This window comes from Clupea harengus, chromosome 10 (assembly GCF_900700415.2).
Source record: "Clupea harengus chromosome 10, Ch_v2.0.2, whole genome shotgun sequence".
NCBI lineage: Eukaryota > Metazoa > Chordata > Actinopteri > Clupeiformes > Clupeidae > Clupea > Clupea harengus.
The window spans coordinates 16129471-16151756 of NC_045161.1; the positions used below are offsets into that span (position 1 = coordinate 16129471).

Consider the following 22286-nt stretch of genomic DNA (forward strand, 5'->3'; position numbering starts at 1 on the left):
GTGGACGGAGGGCCGCCAGGGAGCCGCCACGGTGGAGCTCTGGGACCTCCATACTGCTGCCATAGAGATCACTCCAGCACCAGGTGCAGCTACTATTCCTGCAGTCTGTATCCGAGCTTAAGGCATAAACCACTTGAATGGAGCCTTCCTTGGCTTTGAAACACCGACAGCAGTGGGAGAAGCAGTCTCTTTCCAAACAGTCACCATATCAGCATCACAGCACTTACAAACGGAAGCATGAGCAGCTGTTACTGTAATAGCCTGCCTGAACTCACACAATAGCATAACGGGATCAGCAGTCACTCAGGTGGCCCACATGAGCTTACACAAAGCAGTGCTGGGATGAGCTATTATTCTACTCACACATCATTAGAGACACACTGCTTGAGTAGAGGGCACTGTCCCAACAACAGCTGTTGCTTCTTTACTAGCTTGCCTAAGCTCTCAAGCATAGCAACAGTGCTAAAAGTGGGGGACCTGATTCCCTGCAACACTGGCTCCAGCAGCAGCAGCAGCCTCTCATTAACGAGCTACAATGCTGTTCATAGGTCATCGGCTCCAGCATTCCCCCCCTCGGTACAGCACTGACAGACACTCTGTCTGATAACATATTACCCAAATAAAGGGATGGGTGGGAAAGGGAAGTACTGGGGACAGAGAGGGAGCGAGGGAGTGAGACAGAGAGAGAGGGGGATAGGGAAAGAGACAGAGAGAGGGAGGGAGGTTTGGTTATCTGTAATGGGATTGAGCAGCACGTGCACAGGAAGTGTGTAAGATAAATAACCACAGTGGATGACAGGGGACAGGGCCAGAGCAGACTCCTAGCAGAGTAAGCCAGTATGATGTATGTCCTGTCTCTTCTGCCCAGGGTCCCCCATCTGGGGGAGACAGCTAGGGGCCACTACTAGCTGTAGTTCCATGTTTCTTATCTGTTGTCTTATCATGGCTACCCATAGCAATTACACTAGCTTAATCAGCATAGGAGGATTACAGTAGTGGAGTAACACATTTTTTAACTCTGTTAATACACTTATTTGAAATAATGTGATGGCTCTGTTTCAGACACCTGGGTACACTCATTTCTGAGATGGGTGTTTAGCCACATGCACAGTATATACTTACAGTACATGGAGTGTGGTACCTTGATAGATTTACAAAAATGGTACTTCTTCATGGAAATGTTGACACCGTTGCGTTTGTTAATTATTCACCATTGCATTCAAGACTAAACCTTTGAGACTAAACATCATAAAACCAACACATTGCTGTGTGTAAATCAGAATGATTGTGCTCTATTCCTCATGGGAGATTTATTTTGCTTCCATGGGTACAGTTGCTTCTCCTGCCTTTGTTTGAAGCACTGGAGCTCCACTTTAGTACCTCCAGTGGCCCAAAATAACCAGCCCAGAGTGTGCAGTGTAAACAGGAAATGGAACAGGAGGTCTGGGGGGCCCTCTGAAGAGGGGGTGGGAGTGGGGCTTGCGATCAAGGATCAAGGATGGTAAGCATCGCTGGCAGACAAACTGAGTGATGTTAACAAAATAATAATAACAATAATAATAACAAAAACAAAAATAAACATCAACCGGGCATGTCTCAGTCACAACAAATGGCAGACACACTTCCAGTGCAAGTATCTGAAGAACGCCAGTGTTATCGTATGAAAACAATGGATTTAAGTTAATAATTACTGCGGCAGTTTCCTTTGGTCTTTGGGCCTTCGGTAAATAAAAATCCCACAAACCAAAGAGTGAGAGAGGACATGCCATGAGGAATCCCAAGGAGGCGCCTGGCAGGGATGAGAGATAAACACTTTAATGGCCGAAGCCATAAGGATGGTGCTCTATTTTTAAACACACGAGGAGTCATTAAACCAGCTTACATGTGAGATTTATTACCCCAGAGGTTCATAATGCAGAAATTGCGACCGGGGTGGGAGGTTTCTATCTTGTAGCTCTCCACACATCTCCATATGTGATTGTCAGTACTTTTCCATCCCTCTTCACCACATTCCTTGGAGGAAAGCGATAGGGTAACCTGCTTCACAAGTCAGTCACCTCAGATACAATATGCCTTTGGTGTTAGGAGTGTGCAATAAAGATCAACGGAACATCCTTGGACACTTCTTTATCTGTCTGATCGATTTTATCAGTCAATGCTCTGCAAGGTCAATTCTGTTCTGCTGTGGTAGCAATTGAATTCCACCCGATACAGACCATTCAGAGTCGGAGTTAACTTCAGTCCATCTTTATTTGACTTGCTTGCATGCAACACCATATACATTCATTCCCCTGGTCTTCAACTACGGGTGTCAGTGAGGAACATAAAACCATGATACATGACAAATTCAAACAAGTTGAAAAGCAGATAGCTTAATTAAGATTGTGTGCATTCTTCACATACAAAGTCTAAAAAGATGTATGAATCCACGTAGTATATACACTAATGTTTATTCATATGTCAGAAATCTTTGATCGTTAATTTCAAAGGTAACCCGGTGGAGGCTAACTGTCTCCTTTTCTTTGTAGGAGTTGAAATGATGTCTGGTTAGACAAAGCAGGGAGGCAGACTGATGTGCATCTGCCCGTGCAGACAGAATGTCTGGGTGATAACCTGTTACCTTGACTAACAAATCATTTAAAGAAGTGGGTGTTAGGCAAAACAGTGTGACCAAGTCACCGAGGAGTGTCTGTTGTGAGAAGTATGGCATTTCGCTATTGTGCACAGACACATTTGACACATCATAACATCTGTCATGGCTCTCACCAAGCCCAGCGTCTGATCTCTGACACAGTTCATCATCCTCACGTGTCCTTTTTTTCTGCAAGAGTATGAGTAATAGTGATTCCCAGTAGTAGGGAAGCAGAGCGGTAATGTATTGGCTATTGCCTTAATTTTGGCCAGTGTTGTGTGTTAGTCATCATGTGGTGCGTGATACTTTATTTCTAATTAGATCTGTGATAAAAAACAGTTCTGTCATAATCAGTCTGATACTTCTTTACAAGCTCTGTGTAATCACACAAGATCTTGCAACAATAACCACAAAAAGGTTCGTTTTCGGGTGAATTTCCAATCAATTCCAAAGAGGTATGAGAACCAGTACAGCTGATTTCACAACTCTCTGTCTATGTCATTCACAGAAAATGGAAAGTGGAAAAGTGGAAATGAAACAAATATGCAACCTACACAAGTAACATGAAGATAGACATGCCATTACACTATTTAGAAAGTAGGAGGATACTTTCAACACATTTCCATTTTTATATATTCTTTTATCCAAGACAATGTACACCCAAATAGCCTCTTCTTGTTTCTGTCTTTTACAGGTCTGTCAGGCAGTCTTAGAGAGCTCAACAGCATCAGCTCAGGCACACAGTTTTGCGATAGTAAAGTTCACAAAGTGCTCATAGAATGAACCTCTTCTCCATTAAAATTCAATCAGTGACCTGTCTGAAGTAAGACCTCACAGAATAAAATTGTGTTAGTACTGGCATTCCTCAGCACAAGGCTCCTTTGGTTCACTTCATGTTCTTTTCATATAACGCAGAAGAAGACTATCAATTTTTTTTAGTTACACACAGGAAAAGGTGTTACATTCCTTGTGCTATTGGTAAGGGAGATGAACTCATGAGTACTCACCCAACAACTTAGCGTATTTATTATTTAAAAACAATCATCATACGATACTTAATTAGACTTAACAACAACAAAAATGCCTTCGCAAACATTTCACTGGGGCTGTCACCTTCCTTCATCTTTTGATGATATAGTCCCACAACAGCTCCAGAAGGCTCAACAGTGGTGTCTGGTGTCCCAGACCCACTCCCTCCGTACTCACAATGGGTTAGGACACGTGTAAATACCAGAAACATCAACAAATACACCTGAAGATACACCTTGAGCATTGAGAGACCAAACGCTAGTCCAGCCAGGTTCTTCAACCATACTTTGGCCCATTTGCTAGGAGCTCTAAGTATGCCATCTTCAGCCATACCTATGCCCGTAGATTAAGGTGTCTCTAAGTATGCCATCTTCAGCCATACCTATGCCCCGTAGATTAAGGTGTCTCTAAGTATTCCATCTTTAGCCATACCTATGCCCCGTAGATTAAGGTGTCTCTAAGTATGCCATCTTCAGCCATATCTCTGCCCCGTAGATTGAGGCGGCTCTAAGTATGGTACAAAGCGGGCACTGCTGTGCAGAGCTCTGTAAATACGTGCCTGGGGCAAGAAAAGTTCCCCACTGAGGACTATCCCAAGAAGAAGCCAACCCAGTGGGGGGCCCATTCTGCCTGACAGGCTAAGCTAATTAAGGAAGCACTGATATGAATAGATTAAACTCTGATAATATTAGCAACCCTTCAGGAAGTCGTGTTTGTTGTTTATCAGGGTTGTAACTCAGGGGAGTGAGTGCATTGTGTATACGCGCTAAAGTGTGTGTCCATCCATATGGCATGCGGTGTGAGTGTGCGTGTGTGTGTTTGGGAAGTCCTGCATCCATCATTGTTTGTGTGACTGACTCTGCTGCCTTATCCTCCTGGCTTAGCCGAGGAGTCCTCGCCGACAACCCTGAGAGGCTAAGGCAGTGGCAAATGGAGAACAGGCCCACACACACACACACACACACACACACACACACACACACACACACACACACGCACACACACACACTTCTCCAGGGGACACAGATGACTGCCAGAGAGATAAGAGGGTGGTCTCAGGCCAAGGACACTCAAGGAGCAGAGAGGAGCGACACAGCTGTTAGTTATTCTATCTCTCTCAGGACTTTTCTGATTCCCAATGACACCGAAGAAGAAGAAGGAAGAGAATCTGTCGATACCTTTGTGGTTGTTTCACCTCTTAAACGTCTTCTCCTTTTTGTACTCTTCTCTATGTTTCCTTCTGAACAGAAACTTGGTTGCCATTCACGAGAAGCTATTTGAGGCAAGAGGAATTTGAGAGAAAGTTGTGTTGTATAACAATGATGAAATTTCTCACAAGCATAGTGGTTTCATGATATCCAGCCCATGGGCAACATTCGCATCAACTGAAATATATCTAAGAAAGCAAATCTTAAGATCTTACTAAACTAAACACTCAGTTTCTAATTCAATTCAATTCAATTCAATTGCATTTATATAGCGCCAAATTACAGCTGCTTTATGACGCAGAAAGGACAGGACGATGCGTCAGGTGGGTGAATTGTTTTCCAGTTAATTGTGTACTGATGAGTTTAGGGCGTGAGAGGAGAGCCATGTGGCACGCCTCAGCAAGTGGCTGCTGTGCTGTGAGTCACTCATGAGTCGAGTGGTGTTCACCATACCGTCCTGTCGCCACGGCGACTCGTCGGGCAGAAAGCGTCAGCTGTCGTTCATTTTCCAGAGACGTAGGCTGTTTATGAGCTGAAGCAGGGTAACACACACACACACACACACACACACACACACACACACACACACACACACACACACACACACACACAGACACACACACACACACACATAAACATAAACACACACACACATAAACACTCACATAACCCCAAGCAGCTGTGCACACTCCACCACAACACCACACCCATTCCCCCCAGCCCTGTGCACACCCCACCACAACACCTGCTTCACACACTCTCTCTTACCACAACCTCCTCCAGTATCCCCTCACAAGCACACATGCACGCACGCACGCACATGCATTCACTGGAACAAACGCAATCACAGTGCAACAGGAAACCGACTGGTGTGGGCAGCTTCAGCAGGGAGAGGCTGTGTCGCATCTGGTGGATCTGGGAGTCTGTGTGCTCCTGGGCGGGGCGGGGCGGGGCGGGGTTGGTGGCGGTGGCGGTGGCGGCGGAGGAGAGTGGGGCCGTTGTCGAGGTGGAAGCCCTGGAGGGGGCCCTGAGAGCCGCCAGGAGGAGGGGATTAGAGATTACCCTCCCCTGAGAACAGAGCCCATTACCCAGAGCTGGAGGATCCCTTCCTGGGCCTAAGACGCGGATTATATCATAAAACCCAGATGACAGTATTTCTATGAACCACTTACCTCTGACATGAGGGAACAATGGCAGACATTTAGCCTGCAGAGAAAGTATATATTTCAGGAGTAACGGCCACAAGTAACGGCCACAAAATTGTATTATGCAGTCAACAGAATGTTTGAGGTTTAAGGGTCACTAGTGTATAGTTTAAAGGTCACTAGTGTATAGTTGTGAAAAACACCAGGGTTGAAAGCCACAGTAAATGCAGTGTGAGCAAAAGTGTTTCTTTTTCACTATTTACCGAACTGGACACAAAAGGGAAACTGTGTTTACAAGGACCTACAATAAAAGCCTGTGTGTGTCTAATGTGTTAAAGGCATGCTGCACGTACACAAACAAACAATTCACAGCCCTTGCCTATTGCCTAACGCTTTCTGGTGCGTGACTGCTTTCATGTTTCCGTCTCAGGAGTGTGTTAAATGGCTGGAGCGATCTGAGAGGCTGGGGCCAATGTTTTTGTGCTCCCTGTGTTCTCGGCCCCCCGAGGGCCCCGTTTACTGTGCTTATGAATGAGATGCTGAATGAGGGCCCAGCTCCAGAGTATCACTTCCATGGGGAATGGGACGCGTACACCTTCTTTTTTTTTTTTGCAAACGCACAGTGGGAACCGTGGGTGAGATGCTAAATGATACACCCTTGGCTGAAGCACGGTGTGCATTACACAGCATTGGCCAACGTTGTAAATGTGTAAATGCACACACACAGATACAACAATGGATGCATCAGGTGCTCTCAAGAAAGCAGGAAAGGAAAGGAATGTGTAAAGGCGTGCTTTTTTTTTTAAGGCCAGTCAGACATTGAATTAAAGAATGTTCCTTCTCTGATGAGATGTGTATGACTGCAAGGTCAGAGTTTTAAAAAAGGACGTGCGAATGCAAGTATTTCCTTTAAAAGCCTGGTTTCATCCTTCATAATGAAATAGTGCTGTATTTATCAGAATCATTCGATGGAAATTTTGCAAGGAATATGAACAACCAGCCCCTTATTTATTAGCATTGACACACCTGTACTCATAACCTGTTTCCAGAAATCACCTACCGCGGGAATATATAACTTATCTTGACAGCAGCTTTAATGAAACCCAACTGCTAGAAAAGACAGTTCCAAAAGCGCAGACAAGAGCATGGCTTAGCTCTGATCTGTGCCCAGGCATGTTATGATCTTGACTCCGAAGATGCCTGTGAGTCATTTGTAGAGGCACTGAATGTGCAGCGAGGGAAACCTTTGCCTACTTGTTTTTCCGGTCTGGCTGAGCCTCTGTGGCTGTCACTGGTTTTGGTTCCTGGTCGGTTCACCCCCAGATGACCTGTGATGGATGGCAGCACATCTGGCTGTCTACCAGCTCGGCCTGTTTCTGAGAGGCTTGGGAGTTCAGAGGTGTTCTCTCCGCCTGTGTCTATATCTATCACTGCCCCAAGCTTACTGCAGGCCCACAGGGAACTTCCCCTCTGGTGATTTAAGTGAGATTTCAAAAGGCAGGGCCCCTGTGGGTTCAACGACTGCAACAGAAAGTAGTGCATAAGCTAGGTAGTGCACACACACACACTTACTTTGCAACACACAGATACACATGCTCTATCATTCTGTGTCAAATACCAACACTAACACACACACACACACACACACACACACACACACACACACACAGCACTTGATCCCCACACAGTGTTTATTCAAGCAGACACGATCACCATAAGGTGCATAGCTGCTGTCCGTGTGCTTCAGCAGTAACCTCATTTTTGCTCGTTCAGCAATTAAGCAACAGATTGTCTTTCACTGCATGCTCTATTCACACATAGAATAAAAGCATTTCCTGTAGCAAACAAAGAACGGTCTGTGCACATACACACAAATGCATGAGAACTTGAGCATGCTGTTTAACAGGCACAGTAGTACTCACATACACACACACACACCCAAGCCACACACACACATGTTCACCTCAAACACACACATACACACACTCATAACCACAGGCACATGTCACATGTAAATGCTAGTTAAACGGCAAGCAGTGACAATTTTCATTAGCATTCATTTCTGCAGGAGTGATGCAATCAGGTGAAACTAACTGTGTTACTAAAAGTCTGCACTGCTCAACTGAGCATGCGTTTATTGTTGCACCACACAGAGACGACAAACGCAGGCAACGGGATCAAGCAAAAAAGGAGAAAAGAGGCAGGGATGATGAAATATTTAGATTAACCCGTGTAAAAGAGAGGAGGGAGGGCAGGAGAGAGTGCCATTCCTGTGTGGTGTACTGCATGAGTAAACCCCATTTGCTCCGATTCCTGTGTGGTGTACTGCATGAGTAAACCCCATTTGCTGTTACTCTTGAAGAAGCCAGTGCGTCCTTAATGCACTTCTTCATCCTTGTTACAAAAACGTAAGTTGTCATGGCCTATAAACAGTTGTTTTACATTTTACTTAAAGTCAGTATCCATATAGTGTTTTAAACACATAGTATTCACAATGCATTATAGTGATTGACAGAAGTCTATATAACTATTTGTAAATAGACATGACTGCATTCATAAAGCCTTATGATGTTGTAGTATACGCTCTACACTTTATTATTATGAAAGCTTGTATGGCTCCATAAAGAGTATTTTGTGGACAAACAACATTTGACATAAGGCACAGATGTCATCAGTTCCATTATCAAAAGGGTAAAAGCTATGGGATTTGAGCTTTATTATGCATTCTGATATTTCAAGCTTATACTATAACATTGTAATACTCATTGCTATTTATTTATATAAATATTACATAGACTCATGTCAATCATTATGAGGCATTATGAACATGTTATAACCCTTTATGAATGTGTTTATAAGGCTTTGCGAATCTTGGGTTTAGGTAAAGTGTTACCAGCTATTTTTAAGTAGGTTCAAAACTCTACTTTGACACCACACAGTTTTACAACTTTTGAGGGGCTTGTTATTACAAGGGACCCTATCATGTTGAGAGGGTGATGTTTTTAGTTTATTAGTTCAACAGCGGTTCACCCGCTTTCTGGCCTTTTATCCAAGCCCACAGCTGTGTAAAGACAAGCCTTGAGATAAACCGTGGAAACTGGGAGCCAAAATAGCCAAAGAGTCATCACAACACTAACCCCGTACCAAAACAACAAATCAACTGTACAAAAAATGGGTCATCATGCCACTTTCATCTTGTAGTAAAATGGGGAATTGTGAGCTTTTATATCTGGTGAACGATGTTCTTCACCCATGACACTTCTCGGTCATAAAAAATTGCATACATTTCCAAAGATATGCAGTACATACCACAGGCTGACTCAGTTACATAGACAGACACACACTCTCATGTGCACACTCATGTGCGGACACATACACACACACACACACACACACACACACACACACACACACACACACACACACACACACAAACTCACACTCACACACAATGTCGCCCCAGACATATATCCTTAAAACCTTGAGTCCTCAGCTGTGGCCCATTATATGGCTCAGAGACACATTGCACCAGAGTTACATAACTAACGAAAAACAACCCACGCACACCACTAACAAACACATGTGCATGCTTATACATACAGTATACAGTACAATGCAAATGCATCAGGTTTCTTCATAACACACACACACACACAAACAGGTGCTCTTTCACACACTCACTCTGTTCTCACGCAACAACCTATAGGCTGAGCATCAAGCTTCCCTTTTGTTGGCTGTAAAATGATCAAGCTTCTTTTTTTTCTACCATTTCAGTGCTTGTGAATATACACCATAACTAGAAAAGAAAAGAGTTTCATAACATGAGGAAGCTGACAATTTAAACTTTTTTTTTTCTGCAGGGGAGTCACTGATCCCATATCTCAAACACAGAGGGCTCTGTTCCAGAAGAAGATAGTCATCTACTTAATGTATTTACTTACATCCGTATGAATTTTATATCCATACAAAGAATTCACAGATGATCTTGATCAAAATCAGTTTTATACATGCATTGTTGTTATTGTAAATGGTAATAACTACATTCAGCATTACAGTTATGCAGTACTGCTGGCATGTTTGTACAGGTTAGCCAGCACCTGTCTTGCAGCCATCTTATCATGGCAACAATGACACACACACACACACACACACACACACACACACACACACACACACACACACACACACACACACACACACACACACACACACACACACACACACACGCACGCACGCACGCACACACACACACACACACACACACACACACACACACAAGCCGCCAACCATACTGAGCCTTTCTACCTCATATTAGGAAACTGAGAGGAAGTTTTCAGAAGCATGACCACACAAGCTACAATTACTCCATCAGACAGCCCCAAACCTGTGTGTGGGTGTGTGTGTGTGTGCGTGCATGTGTGTGTTTTATCAGGCAGCCCCAAACCTGATACACCCAGACACAAAAGGAACAGAAATGAATCTGTGTGTAGTGAGTTTATGTGTGTATGTCTGGTTGTGCGTGTGTTAGCTCATATGTCATTTCAGAATGTCCCTAACTATCATAAACCTGTCAACACTGTGCAGTCAAACAGCTAAAAGGACACAGAGCCAGTCCTCTTATGAGCCCCTGGTGTTTGCACCAGAAGATGCCCTCGTGTTTAAAAAAAGGTGGCTCAGACACAAGGTCATCCTATTTTTAAACCAGAATGAACATCTTCGCCCGCCTCTCTCTACAGGTGCTCTAGGAAATAATTCATGAGCGTTATAAATACAGGCGCCGTCGAGGGGTGATTTTACCCCATCTGGCACTGAACCGTGGCACGTCTCTAAAAATACAGACACACCACCTCCCCCTCCTCCCCTTGGTCCCCCCCCCCCCCCCCCCTTCCCACTCGCCCTCCCTCTTGCAAGAGAGGCATCCATTCTCATTAAAAGTGGCATAGCGTTGTGAAAAATGCCCGCTGCTTGCCTACGTGCCCACTCCTGTTCCCAAACTCCCGCAATGGCATCGCAGCAACCTTTGTCCCAATTACAGCCAATTAGCAGAAGAATGGGAGAGGATGTCCTCGTGTCCTCTGTTCTAAACGAGGCTGCGGTCAGTTCCTGGGTGCAGTCACAGAGCAGAGGATGCACAGCAGCAGAGCAACATTATGAAGGTACATGAGGCTTTAATTATTAACTAAGATATGGAAAAAAATTGGAAACGTACTGAAGTATTTAAATGCTCTACATAAATCATTCAGTGGTATACAAATGTTTCTACGCTATACATAAACTACATGTTTACTGTGTATAACTACACTGTACAGGCCTACTGAATACATTGAGTTGAACCAAGGAGAACATATTTTCGTAGATAATTTGTTATCATTTTGCTTATAAGCATTATGTCAAAGTAATCCTATCAGAACTCTTCTCACTTCTCTCCCACATCATATTCCATGTATGCATTGCTCCTACTAGAGAAACAACAATGAATATGGCACTCTGAGATTCTTCTGAATGAAGAGTGCGTTACAAATAAAATTAATTATTATTTATTATTAATAATCTGACCATTGTATTTCCATTGTATGTAAACATTTGCAAAATTACTACTTTCATGTACAGTAACATTTATGTGAATGCCTGTATATAATGGTTGTATAGCCAGCCATGAACTCAACACAGCACACCACACATGGACAGTTTAATATGACTATGACCATACAGGGTCTGAATTGGTAATCCCTTGTGCAATACCCTTGCAATCTATGTGCAACTCTTCTGCAAAAGGAGACACAAACACTTAAAAGAGAGAGAGCATGCTCAGACTCCAGAGACCTGCCTGTCATCTCCCGACTTCTATTCCTCCTTTTCCTTTTTGTAAACATCTTTAAGGAGGTGGGCTGGGCTGGTCTTTGGTCTGTCTGGGTTTTTCAGAACTTTTATTCGAAATGCAACTTTAGGTGAAATGCCAAGTGCCGGTGGTAATGCCACTGTAATGAAAGGGAGTCAGAAAAGAACTTGTGTTATTTCATGATTTTATGACTCATGACAAATGCATAAAGAGGTAGAAAGTGTGTGTGTGTGTGTGTGTGTGTGTGTGTGTGTGAGTGAGAGAGAGAGAGAGAGAGAGAGAGAGATAATATGAGAAAGAACCGGAGACAAGAGGGTCATTTTTACGTAATCATTTATGCTTTACTTTCACATTAGTAACTGAAATCAGTGGTGCAGACATTTACTTCGTTATGCAACCATAACTATTCTTCTCTGTGTCCAAGACAAATATAACGTCATGTTTAAAGCCACATATAAACACATTTTAAAAAGCATGTTAAAAGGACCCTTTTCCTCGAGGACAGCAGCCAATGTTTACACCTTAAATCATCATCAAGATGGCTTAAAACTATTTCTCCGCTCAGCTAAATGAATTATGATTTGGAAATGTCAAAACAATGACCTTAGGATACTGTGGTAGGAAGAGAAAACAGTTGGTTCACTCGAAGGGTTGCGTAAGGACTGTCAGGTCTATTTCGGGGGACAGGCTGACTGGCTCGGCAGCAGACTACCGAGAAAAAAGGCCTGCAGGTAAGTGGCTCTTGTGTCCGGATGGAGGTTACAGTCATATGGTCATCTGGGGTTTGGAGGGGAGGGGGGGGTCAGCTTTCAGACATACACCCAGGGCTCGAAATTGGCACCCGCCAAGCGCCAATGGCGTGTAGATTTTTGGGCTGGCGACTAAATTGTGTCCGATGCCCCGCCACTTGGCGAGTGTTCTAACTACAAACGTCAGCCAACAATGCAAAATCAAATGATATGGCAGAAACAACGTCAATACCAGGCTGTTTAGTTACATTACAGGGAAACCAGCCATCAAGTACATTGAATTGAGTTGTATTATTGTCAACACAAGTTTTTTGTTTTATTTTTCGTTTCAGGCTCTGGGCTCTGTAAAGCACCTTGAGACAATTGTACTGTTCTGGGGCTATATAAATAAAATTTAATTGAATTTATAAATTATTTAAAAAAGTAAAAATAGTTGATTTAATCCATTCTAATAACTAACAATGATATTAAAATCATAGGTAAAGGTTGTTTAAGTCAAACAATGTCAGAGTAGGTCTGAAATGCCAGGTTTAATTTTGGCCGGTAAAAAATATGATTGGCTGGTAATTTATTTAATCTACCAGCCATTTTGGCTGGTAAGCCAAAAAGTTAATTTCGAGCCCTGCATACACCCACACACAAACACACACATCCCACCCCTACAAACACACACACACACACACACACACACACACACACACACACACACACACACACTCCTTATCCTGCATCCCCCACCCCCAGCTCGACCACCACATGTGCACACACCCACCTGAAAGAGGCCCAAATGCTCCCCTGCGGATATTTGGATTGAATTTACTGCGCCGCAGAGGCTAAATTCAATCACTCAGCAGTTTGCTGTCTGAATCCAATTTCCTGGAGTTTTTTTCTCCACCAACCCTTTTCCTAATGATGAATGTAACAAACAGCCAGTGTGGCCAAACAGCCCCTGGTCATGGACAGTCAAGGACGTCAAAGACTGTCTGGCATCTCAACAACAACAAGAGTGTTTACTGCAACCTTTGTCACCAAGACATGTGCCATACAACACTTGCTCTGTCAGCTTCTAATGTTTTTTTTTTCAGTATTTGACATGATGAAGCAATATGCCTGTAACACATCACTAGTTACATACAAGAACTTTAAGCCTAAAGACTAAAAATCTAAATCACAAATGTCCAAGGCTGAGGTCACCTGAGAACTGTAAAGCACATTTTTCTGAATTCAGCAGCAGCATGCAGTCCACAGGAGAGGGGGACTATCATTTGCAAATATATTACTAGGTCTGTGGCATTGCAGGCATACAGTCTCATATCGTACAGCTTTACCTTGATCACGGAAAGCGGCACTGACCTTCACTGTCCCAGTTCCTACCTAGCAGGGAGCTCACGGCTCTGAGCTTTTTCCAGCCTAGGTGTTATCTGTAGGAGGAAATAAAAAAAGAGAGCAATGGATGTGACAAGGCGGGGGTAAATTATTTCCTCACATGCCTTCATTTGATGCCGATCGTGATAAGTCCTGCTTTAATGGATGATAAATGTCAACAGAGAGATGGTATTTGTAAGCAGCCACACACAGGCAGGTTTTTCTTCCCTGTGACCCGGTAATGTCAGTCTCATGAGAGGGCTGGTTCACACTTGGTGGTATTAATTAACTACCGACAGAGGGGGAAAAAAGAAGGCCTGTGTTTACTTTTCTCTAATCTTCTCTGACGTCCGTCTTAATCTTTACACCTCTATCCCTCGATCTCTCTCTCTTGCTCTCTGCCTGTGTCTCTGTTTATATGTCTGTTTGTGTGCGTAAAACCTCAGAGAAAATTTGCCTTAAATACAGGCCCACATGCAGCATGCAGGGAAAATTGGACTCATTTATTTTGCACACAAATGTAACTCTATTTTAGAATCGCTTGGTAAACAATTTGTCATGGTCCTTATCAACTGTTATGGTCCTGATGTTGAGCCTATACAGTGTGTTAAGGGTCTACATGGAATGGAGTGGAATTGGCGTAGAAGTACATCATATTAATCTAATTTAATTTTACTCAACACAAAGCCAGTGAGATTCCCCTAACTCTAGTTTCTAGTTTCTATTCAATTCAGTTCAATTTTATTTATATAGTGCTAATAACAATTCAAATTGTCTCTTGGCACTTTACAGAACTCAGAGCCTGAACCCCCTAGAGCAAGAAAAACTCCCTTTTAACAGGAAGAAACCTTGAGCAGAACCTCAGCTAAAAGGGGACCCATCTATTTGGGTCCGGCCGGGTAGAGAGATAGAGATAGAGAGGGGGGGGGCAGAAGGGAAGGGAGGAGAGAAGGAGAAGAGAGAGTCAGGAGGAAGCAGATGGATTTATATGTATAGATAGATAGATAGATGGATACTTTATTAATCCCGAGGGAATTAATGCACCGCTGCACTGACAATTATTTAAACATCAAATTCATTATACTATGACGTGCCACAGGCTACCAGACACACACACACACACACAGAAGAATAGTTATGGTTGCATAACGAAGTAAATGTCTGCACCACTGATTTCAGTTACTAATGTGAAAGTAAAGCATGAATGATTATGTAAAAAATACCCTCTTGTCTCCGGTTCTTTCCCATATTCTCTCTCTCCCCCCCCCCCCCCCCCCCCCCCCCAAGAGGTTGACAAGTAATATGACCATCATGACATATGGTATCAATAACATAGTTTTAAGTTCCCTGATGTGTCTGTCAAAAATGTTCTTTCTTGCATCATTTTGCCACATTAATTACCCATCATCGTCATCATCACTCTATATTCGATGCTGCATGAGCAATTTATTTGAATTGTATTCTTTTATTCTAATTTCATATTTACATTTATGAATGATCTTATTGTGGATTCTCACTTGTTGACCCTAACATACCTTTTGAAGGTTCCACTCCCATGTCTACCACTGGCATGATTCACATCACATTTTTCTCTATAATTTCCCCTCAAATGGTCAGCAACAGGGGCCACTAAAGCCATTTCTGAGAGTGTATGGGTAATGAAAGCTTGGGCAGAATCTTGTGCACATCCCTGACAGACAACTCCCGAACCTCCCATCATATGTTTCACACATGCCAGTGACAGCTTAGCTCCGAGCCAAAACGGCTACTCACACATTCTCACGTACTGCTTGAACGTGTGCTACCGGCCCAGCCACACTCCCTGCACCTGTCCTTCACAGCTGTGGTCATGGATGTCAAGGATGGTCTGGTGAAGTTGTATCTGAAAGAGACACAGGCAGTGAAGGATATTGCTGTAGTGAACCCATTGGCCCTGGTCACGAAACTGTGAACAATCTATACTGGGCTCTCCAACACTCAGTGGATGACGAAGGAGAAGAAAAAAGGGAGTAACAAAAGGGAGTATAAAGCCATTAGGACAGTCCGCTGAAGGCGAACGTACACAATGATGAGTGGTTTTCCTTCATCAGGTAAGCTAAGGAAATCCCGTGACGGTGACCGGCTCAGCGCATGCAGTGTTAAAGGAATTTTCAAAAGAAGCTAGAGGTCATGATTCGTTATTGTCAGTTGTCAGTCAGTCCTTTCCGGCATAAAAGATTGCACACGCAGCATCTATACCTCATTAGCACTTCCGCTGACCTGACCTCAGCCAACATCGTCTTTCTCAAAGACACTGCTGTGTATCGATACTGTTTTTACCTACACCTTCATGGCAAAGCATCTACTTGTTTGTCATATCAAAGTAGAACTTCACAGGTTCCCCACACATACTGTACATCACTTCACAGGAGACTGGTGTAGGAATCATTTTCATCAAAAAAGGAAACCCAAAATTGTATACACCACTAGACTATTACAGACTAACTCTATGAGAATTTGATAAGGGAATATTATAATTAAATAAAATTATATAACGTACCCACAATTCTAAGACACAGCCACCGCATGATTAACAACAATGATTTAAAACATGATTAAAAACATGATTAAAAACAAATAATTGTATAAAATACTACCTTAGAGAGAAGACGGTAATGACAATGGCATTTCTTTCTATTCTTGGATGTTTCATCAGTCCCTTTTGTTGCCGCAAATGTGGCAGCATTCAAAGTTATTACTACATGACATTTGAGTTTGGCATTCAAGTTGACTGATGAGGCGCACACACACATACACACACACTCCCACACATTCACACATTGGGCCCTACTTTCATCGACGGACAGAGAGTAAAGCAACGAGCAGTGAGCAAAGTCCTAAAGCTAATTAGCACTAAAGCTAATTTAATTCCATGGCAAAATAATTTTGTTAATTTAATACCATGAGCGAGATCCTAAGTGCGAACATGGGTGGGTCAGCGCAATGCTCCCACACGCTGCATGATAACTTTAGTTTACGTGTTACGGACTTGACCTGCTGCTTTGCTCGTTGCTCGTCAATGAAATTAGGACCTATTGGGTATGTGTGTGCACTATACCTCCAGTAATAATTACGCAGCCGCAATAACGTACAATGAGCGCATTCTTCAAGCTGAGGAAATATAACTCATAGTAACACCTTTCATGGGATCCCATTCACTTCTAATCACTTGCTACTTAAGCTGGCAGAAGGCCCTCTGCCAAGATAAGGTCCACACGAAGCCAGACACGGGAGGTGCGACTCCGCTTCCTCCATGGATGGTGGACTCGGTTTCCTTTTGAAAATCCTCAGCGGCTTGGAGAAGAGAGAGGGGACCAAACATTCACATGTTGCCCCAGCGTGACCCGGTATTCATTTCTGCTGAGCCAAGAGATGAAGAGGAAACGCAGCTCAGGAATATCAGCAAAGCAGCAGCTCTCCAGTCAGTCGGTGACTCCGTGAAATTTCCCTCCTCCCGCGGACCACGGTGCTGAGCGAGCTCTGATAACGGCCATTTGAGTTCACCGCATTAGTTGTTGGAGTACTTTGATGTGGAAATAATCATGGTGGACAAACTGCTTTGCCCTCACTGCTTGGGAGGAGTTGGAGAGAGTCTGCAAGACCTGATAAATGACTGCAGAAAACTTGTGGATTTAACACACAAGTTTTTTTATTTTAATCAGCAAAGTTTTGAGCTTGCTAATTAGGACAGAACTTCAATGGCCCTAAAATTATGGGATAAATGGAGTATAATATAAATGCTAACAGAGTGATACTTACTGAATGAATGGCCCCACTTAGGTGTTTTGCACAAGCACTAGTAGTTACAAGCTAGTATTTGGCTCAGATATATTAAAAGTGATGTATGAACTTGTAAGAATCGTAGATAGAACCATTCAATGTTTACAATGAGTTATTGAGGCAGTCATCATTGCATTAGACATTGCAAAAGGAGGACATGGATGAAGTACATTCATTGTTCCGTTTTCTTTCAGGTCGAAGAGAAGCAACAATCGTCACAATTATTCTGCAAATCAGAATACAATAACATTAAGTTGATTGTATTCTGTTGTTCATTTCCTTCATCTGTTTGATTAACTAACCTTTCAATATATCCACTGATTTGAGTGGAAATGGAATTCATAATGAAACCAATCACACCTTAAAATCATCATCAATGCAGTCTCACTTCATGGTTAACTCTGAGAGATCTATGGAACAAAATGAAATACTTATCAAACATGTTGCAAAGGGTTAATTCTTCTGAAGCTGATTCGAAAAGGAAATATAAAGTAAGAATATATAATAAAAAGTAAGAACATTAGAACACCTTCCCCTCCGAGGTGTTTTGCCAGGTCGCAGTAGGAATGACGAGGCGAGTGGGCGTGATACAGCAGGTGCACCACAATGTGATCTCGATTAATTGTGACTTATTTTGAGGTCAAGGAGAATCCGTTGACATGATGAAACACACATAGCGGGGCTGGGACTAAGCCTCCATCTGTAAAATCAAATCTGACACGGGTGCAAACAAAAAACAACACTCAGGGACAGAAATAACTCAGGGAGTACTTCCTATTGCAATGTTCTTTTAAGTGAAGCGTTCAGTGCCGAGAGCGGAGGCCAGGTTGAATGCGTAACACATAATCCCAACTCTGGCGTGCTGACTGTGACAAACAAACCATAAGAACAATGTGTCTGACATTACTAAAAATACCCTCACTGCTAAGCAACTGGTCAAGCACATGCCATTCTGCCTGGTGATTTAGGGAAACAAGAGGTACTATTGGGAGGATTAAACGACTTAAATGAGACAGATGTCAAATCACAGAGACGGGAGTATGGTAGAGAAAGAAATTGTCGGGATCTTATTGCATTAATCAGATGTTAATAGCACTGCACACTCAAAAATACATCTACAAAATAATTCAGTAGGTGGGCATAATTTCTGTGAAGTAAATGCCATACATTAACAAACAAAGAGCAAATTCTCCAGTTCAATCTGATGCTGACAGTATGAAAATGAAAACAGGAGATGCTGAGAGAGCAGATTTGTACTGGAAAGCAGACTAATACCTTACCCATAGGGATACAAACATAGACTCAAACCTCAAGAGAATGCTGATTTAAGAACCTTACCTTTTCCTTTTTATGCAAAAAAAAATGCAAAATAAAATCTCAGAGGGGGTAGGGGTGGCCTTTTTTGATGGAAGTCTGTGGAAGTGTGGGTGTAATAACTAGTGTTTTTTCTTTCCTTTTGTAAACGCCTGCAGAAGGGATTAGGAGAGATGTGTGGATGCGGTGATAAAACACTGGGTAAGGCAGCATGAAGCAGTCAGCATAATGGGGTATCCAGGAGGCTGTGTGGATGCGTGGTAAGAATGGCATGAATAAAGAAACCCATCTGAAGGTGTTATGAAGAAAGAAGGAGACAATTAAGGAAGCGACATCCTTAGCCAACCTCCCTCCCTGTCTGACTTAGGTTGGTTCTTTTGTTGATCGCACTGAGGGTGATGTTGAAAGCTTGCCCGAGTGAGGTGGCTAGAGCTATTTCACTGCTATTGCATCAGCGGAGCTAAAGCAGGTAAAGTGGGGGCAAATATCTCCCAATCCTGGGACTAGACTCCAGTCTGCATTGGCCAGCCCATAGAGTCTCCAGTGGCAGTGGCAGCCTATTCGTTATTCACATGTGTTTCTTTAGAATGTAGAATTTGAAGTTAGAATTTGAAGTACTTTAGGCTAGGAGGAAGTGTATGTCTAGTGCATATTATAGTAACAATTTGAGTCATGAAGACCCTGTCAATCTATCAAGAAGTTCGTAAGTGAATGTGTTTGGGGAAGGATAAATAATAGTTTCACTCTAAATGTTTTGCTGCCCTTGTATAGAAATGGCAAAAACAATTGCTTTGTAAGTAGCTAAGGTTGGTAATTTTGTCACGTAGACATTACGTAGACATTATTGTAGACACGTAGACATTATTGTTAATGCACAAATGTCAAATACACATGTCTCTCTCAGGACATTTGAAACATTTCACAATCTTCCAGTCATGAGATGCAGCATAAAAAAGGTATGACAGAAGACCTTCTTTAACATAGGCTACCAGTTTGACAGTACCTTATACTGTATGTTCTGAGTGAAATGGTTACCCTGCAAGGATCACATTCTTGGACGTGTTACAGTCACTATGGTAAGATCTGAGATGACATAACTTAATCCAGCCATGTAGGCCGCTTTCCTAATGTCATCCGCACCGGACTGGCGTGCTATTCTTACTCAGTTTGGCACTTGGGTGTTGAAGCCAGTGCAGTCTGCTGATTGCCACCCCCTCATCGCTCCAACTATATTTCTTTTGCAGCTTTTTGTCATGAACTATTTCTGATTCATGGTGATTCATACACGCATGAGGAATTTGAGCTCATTCACCTTCCACTAGTTTCCTTCCAGTGGGAGTGGGAAATTGAGATCCACCTTTAGATTCACTACTGGACTCCCTGGGTACTCGGCAGTCAGCTGTGTCTATCAGGTCTGACTCACTTTCACACACCACACAAGTTTCGCGAGGTGCTAAACTGTCAGTTTTTCTATCTAAGTTTAGCTCGATCTTATGATATTATTAGTCAAGTCACATTTATTTATACAACACAGTTAAAGTGCTTCCAGTCGAGTTGAATCAACTGACAATAAAAATAAACATTAAAAAGTAGAATAAGAGATTAGAAAGACTTCAAACATATAAAACATATAGGACATATACAAAAGCCATAGAGGTGAAAGAATAAAAGGCCAAATAACACAATAACAAAAAAGCATAGTAATAAAAAGTAGTAAAAAGAGAAAGGAATTAATCTATGACGTTTGTGTGAGGTTTGGGAGGCCTGTACACCAAAGCACAGAGACATGCCGGTTTAGAGTCCAACAGATCAACTTTCAGAAGTTGGAGTTCAAAGCCAGTGTAGGAAGCGGCAGTTAATTGATTGGTATCTAACGTGCTATTCAAAAACCGTAACCAAACCTCCACCATGGCCAGTTGATCTGGGTGAACTAAAAACAAAATCAATCCGGTGGGCAAAGCTCAGACAGTGAACGTGAATCACCCTCTTTAAGCCAATTTCACATAGAAGGCCAGACCAGGTACCTCACCTCACTCTAGCTTAAGGCGAGAACGGCAAACAGAGTAGGATAATCCTCTTGATGACACCACAGTGAACTCCTGGCAAAACAAAAACAATCTCTTGAAACGAAGAAGCTGCTTGGTTAGCCAGAGGGGCCCTGAAGGCAGACGCAGGTATATGCACTAATAAGACAATTATAGAAATACAATGTTATATACTGTGTTGTTTAAATAATGAATTTCTCTGAATGGCTAAATGCTTTAATGACCTTTCCCTTCTGTCCTTCCTTGGCCTGCTTTCTGAAAAGTAAGAAGTTATGGGGACACATATGAAGTGGTGAAAAGCTCCCTATTCTATATCAAACCACTTAAAAGTCTAAATGGAAGCCATAACAACAATAGTAAGCAATCTCCCTCTCTTGTTTGTCAGTTTTACCAGTATTTGAGAGCTTACTCTAGCCTATGTGACTTTCATGTTCCATTAAAAGATTAGCCTACAAATGAGCAATGACGTAGATGCAACTTTCATCCTTCTCCGAGGATCATTAGGAGTATAATAGTGAAAAGTACACATGAACAATGGATTTTCTCTCCATGTGTGTGGCTATGTTTAAGGCCAATTATGTGTATGAAATCCATGTAGGATAATGGTGCCAAGTTAGAAGGGGATAGGTTGTTTGCATGCAAGACCCTGTGCCTGTTTAAACCATAAACCATAAACCATTGGCAAAGCCAATTACCTAATAACCTAATTATGAAAGTATATCACAACATTAATGTTCAGTGAACAAACCAAATCAATGAATGAACAGTGACAAACATTAAGCAGTCATCTGCTTAGCAATGTAGCGATTATGCTATACTAAATGTATATGCCCAGTGTTTTACCAGTCCTTGGGGAAAGGTTTTTTTTGATGTGCCGGTTCCAATGCCGTAGCTAGGTCGGAGGAAACGGGGGCTCCTCTGTTTCCTTTGCACAGTTAGCAAGTCGGTAAGCTGTGCTCAGTTCTTAGCTAACGAGAAATCTTAGGCAATCGCTGCCGGAAGAGTTTGGTGCAGGAGTCACACGCCCCCTCGGAGAGAGCTGGCATATCAGGCAGTGGAGGAGGTAAGAGCTATTGCGGAATAAAAGAGTGAATAAAAGAAGAGCTGGAGATTTTGCTCATCAGGTCAGGAAGTGATCCAG

At 42.7% G+C, this 22286-nt stretch overlaps 1 long non-coding RNA gene across 1 annotated transcript; it reads right to left on the reverse strand.

Annotated features, from left to right (window-relative positions):
- Window positions 1-10941: 10941 nt before the first annotated feature.
- Window positions 10942-16909, reverse strand: LOC116222191. Its single transcript, XR_004164521.2, has 3 exons — window positions 15741-16909; window positions 13956-14023; window positions 10942-11992 (listed from the first exon to the last, which is right to left on the reverse strand). It is a non-coding gene; the product is annotated as an uncharacterized LOC116222191 (long non-coding RNA).
- Between the last annotated feature and the right edge of the window lie 5377 nt (window positions 16910-22286).